The following is a 4403-nucleotide window of genomic DNA, read 5'->3' on the forward strand; positions in this document are numbered from 1 at the left end:
TGTTCTCGGAGTCGCCGACTGTCCAAACGGGTTATCCACATAAAACTCAGATTCACGGTGACGCCTTACGCACCCAGGAAACGCCCCCCACCCTTACGCTCAGCCTCGATTCGAGCGGGCGCGTTCCCGTCACCCTTCACGTTTCGTTACCGGCCACCAACGCGAGGATGCTCCTCCTACCCGCAGACCACAGACCCGCTTTCGCTGAGCCGAATATCTTGGAAGGTGGATTTCTGTATGCATTTGACAATCTCTGCGGTTTAAGGTTGTGTGCCTGTGGTAACATCGAAAATTTCAGACAAGCTGAATGTGTTAAAAAATGGGTTGGCCAAGCCGTCAAATGAATCAAATTAGTTCGTGACTGTCTTTGCTATTAATTAATTAGTTAATCATGATATGTAACGCATCGTTCGCGAATATGGCCAGGATAAGCGGTTGGATGGCTGTCACTGACAAATAAGCATTTGTAGTTCCTAAACAATCACAAAGCAAGCATTACAAACATTAAAGAAAAAAACACAATTTAGTGGCTAGATGAAAGATGCGTATAATGGACTAACGTACCTGTAGAACAATTTAGTGGTGACATCTTGTGGTAGTATTTGGAATATCTGTTCATTTTCTCACTGTTTGTCCAAAAGTCACAGATGGTTATCCCAAGTAGCACAGGGCATGTCAAAAGACACCCACCACGTGCAATTTGCAAACACCTGTTCTCATAACAGCAGAAGATAAGCTGAAGTTCCCGCAGGAAACCTACATAACATGAAGAGAACATGCAAACTCCACCCACACAAAGCAGGAGTTAAACCCCAAACCCTCGAGGGATGAGGCAGTAGGGCTGCCTATTGAGCCACAATGTCACCCATGTTTGGACTAAAATGACATTTCACTGGGTTTATGGAAAATAACCAATGTATTATTGATCAAAGATTCAAGTATAACATATACGGAGCGTATTGTGACAGACAGCAGGGGAAAATGAGGACTCAGATATGGAAATAGGAGACTGAGGCTTTAACTGGAGCTGATAAAAATCAGGATTGTATGGTCCAGGCAAATAGAATTCAATTCATAAGGCATAAAACGAAGATCGGTGAAACAGGTGAGGATCAGGCAAGGTGCATACAGCAATCAGGATGGAGTAAGGAAAACTTGGAATCTAGGAACAAAACTGAATCATGCACCTGAGGATAGATATTAGAGAAAATGTTCAAACTCTCACCTGAGCAATGTGTCAGAGAACATGGCAAGTCAGTTGTAGTGACAATCCCACATCGTCCACTCCACTGCGAAGGCAGCCAGATCCTGTTGATGACTCTCCATGGCAATAACTATACAAATTAACTTGAGATCCACATCCATTTAATCTTTGGGTCAAGTTCTCTTTTAATAATGATAATATAAAGGTTACAATTATCACAATGTGAGGGTTACTATAGTTTATGGCATATTAGCGGTAAAACTGTATGATCTCCTTGCCACCTACCCCTACGCCCCTGACCCCTTCGTTTAAGGGTTTTCTCTCCCCTCTTGCACCGTGACCTGTAGCTTACTCAGCCCACACTGCCACCTAGTGTCAACCACTACCACCACAACAAAATAACGAATGGCTCCCACATCAGTGGTAATCACACAATGGTCAAGGAGAGGCATGGCCACTAATAAGAATCACCAGGAATCCTGGTACACAGGCTGAGCAGGGTTTCCCTGACTGGGTGGAGTCCCAACATAGGTGTTCCCTGGAGGGCATGGTCACCGAGACAGGGAATCCCTGTCATGATGGAACTGGTCATGGAGGGAGGACTCCATAATGTGCTGCACAGGAATTGAAGGTCTGTACCCCTCCCAATCCACAAAATACTGGAAACCTCGTCCCCACCGTTGGATGTCCTGCAGACAACGGACTGTATAAGCTTCTCCCTATCAGTCATTCAATCTGCCCCAGTGAAGGTGGTGTTGCTGAGGAGGTGAGAGGACTAGTAACTTCGGGCTTGAGTAGGGAGATATTGGACATCAGGTATACCCATCACATAGTGGCTGGCAGTTACAGGTGCACCGCCAACGGACTGATCACTTTGGTCATTAGGAATGTCCCCACAAACCAGGGGTGCCAGCTTGAGTGAAAGAACCTGTAGAGGCAGATCACAAGCAGACAGTCAGATCCTTTGACCCAGTCGGTAAAGAGGGGACAGAGAATGGCATCTGCTGGCATAGCCTGCTATCTTTTGTTGCACTCAAAGCAGAGATGCCCATGCCGGACTCCAGATCTGTCTGTAGTGTCATAAAGGTGATGAACCAAGGGAATTGTGACTTCCTCCTTCAGTGGCCTGTAGTACGAAGCGGGATTACTGACTTATCAGGGTAACTTGTCGGATTTAAGGTAGTCTGGGCAAAATGTAAGTGAACGAATATGAAGTCCATTTAAAATATGGTACCTTAAATCTGACAAGTTACCCCGATAAGTCAGTAACCCCGCTTCGTAGTACAGGCCACAGGTCTGGGAACATCAGAGGGTGATATCCTAAACTGGACAGGAGTTGTGGGCAAACTCAGGGAATCCAGGTAAGATAGGAACTCCAAGTGGTAGGGGTGTGAGAAACCAAACAATGCAGCATCTTTTCAAGATCTTGATTCACCTGCTCTATTTGTCTATTAGATTGGCTGTACCCCAATTAGACAACATAGCTCCCTCGAAAAACAATACAGAAACTGCAGGTCTCTATCAGAGACAATGTCAGAAGGCAGCCTATGGTGCCAGAAGACATTCTAAATCAGACATTCTAAACCAGCTGAGTGGTCTCCATAACCGAGGTCAACCTGGGCACTGGCACAAAATGGACTGCCTTGGAAAAACAATTGATGACTGCAAGGATGACCATGAAACCCTTGGATGGGCATGATGTGTGACCAGGGTCACCATGGGATGGGAAGGGGCTGAAGCAGCTCTCAAGGGCTTATGCCGGACGCAGGTAGAGCAGGTATTACGGGTCCCAAGAGTGGTACCATGATAATAAATTTAAGTACCGTACCTGTAAACAGGTGAGTAAGACAAAGAGATCCGTTCTTCCTCCAAAGTGCATCTTATCCTCCCTTCACTGGTTACCAGTTAAGTCTCGGATTGATTATAAAATAACAAACAACAACAAATTTATTTTTGTATAGCGCATTATCACAACATTACTTTGTCCCAAAGCGCTTTACAGCATCCCCATCCAAAGCCCCCAGTGAGTAAGCCATAGGCGACAGTGGCAAGGAAAAACTCCCTAGAAGGAAGAAACCTTGGGAGGGACCAGACTCAAAGGGGGAGCCCATCCTCCAGGGGCCGGCAGGGAGAGTCAAATACAGTTAAATCTGAAACACAAACGGGGAGCAGGGGGGAGATGACAAGCCGGTGCCACCGCTCCCTCCAATCACCAGGCATCCAGAAGGCAGGGAGCATTTCATACAAGGAAGATGACACAGGCAGAACGGCGAGCTGGATGCACGGACGTCATTGGTAGTGGCGACGTCACATGTTGCAGGGTGTGCTGGACATATTGATAGATTGAGGTCTCCCCCCAGAAGAAGTAGGGGAAATGCATATACTGCTATTAACCTATAAAGCACTGAATCGCCTTGCACCAGAATAGCTTAGTGATCTGCAGACATCATACAACCCCCCAGTGCTTGCTTCGTACTCAAGGTGTGGGATATCTGTTAGTACCTAGGGTAGAAAGAGCTATGGCAGGCTGCAGAGCTTTCTCCTATAGAGCTCCTCAGCTGTGGAATGGTCTTCCACCGGATGTGCGGGTTTCAGGCTCAATCTCAATATTCAAGTCTAGACTAAAAACACACCTGTTTAGTTTAGCTTATAGGGACACTAGTTCTAGCTCTAGCTAACTCCTCACTCCCAGTTAGACCTATAGTGTGAGGTGTAGAGCTGGGTGGGGATCGGTGCCATTGGCTTTGGATAAACTGAATTGACAGTGCTGTCACTCTAGCTTCACAATCGCTTGTGGGATTGGAGTGCTGACATTTCAGGGACTCCCCATGGCTGCATTCCCACTTGCCTCTCCCTCCTACTTATGCTGCCATAGCCATATCTGCCGGAGCTTGCACATTGCACTTCAAATTGCACTCATCTAACTTTTAGCACTGCCTATAGTCTCTCCTACTTTGACTAATTGCATATTTTATTTCCCCTACTCCTCCTAGGGGGTGCTGCCTGGAGACCTCAATCTATCAAGATGCCCAGCACACCCTGCAACATGTGACGTCGCCACTACCAATGACGTCCGTGCATCCAGCTCACCATTCTGCCTGTGTCATCTCCCATGTATGACCCACTGCCTGCCTTCTGGTTGTCTGGCGACTGGAGGGAGCATTGGCACCGGCTGTCATCTCCCCCCTGCTCCCCGTTT

The sequence above is a fragment of the Paramormyrops kingsleyae genome, unplaced genomic scaffold, assembly GCF_048594095.1.
Source record: "Paramormyrops kingsleyae isolate MSU_618 unplaced genomic scaffold, PKINGS_0.4 ups192, whole genome shotgun sequence".
Taxonomy (NCBI): Eukaryota; Metazoa; Chordata; class Actinopteri; order Osteoglossiformes; family Mormyridae; genus Paramormyrops; species Paramormyrops kingsleyae.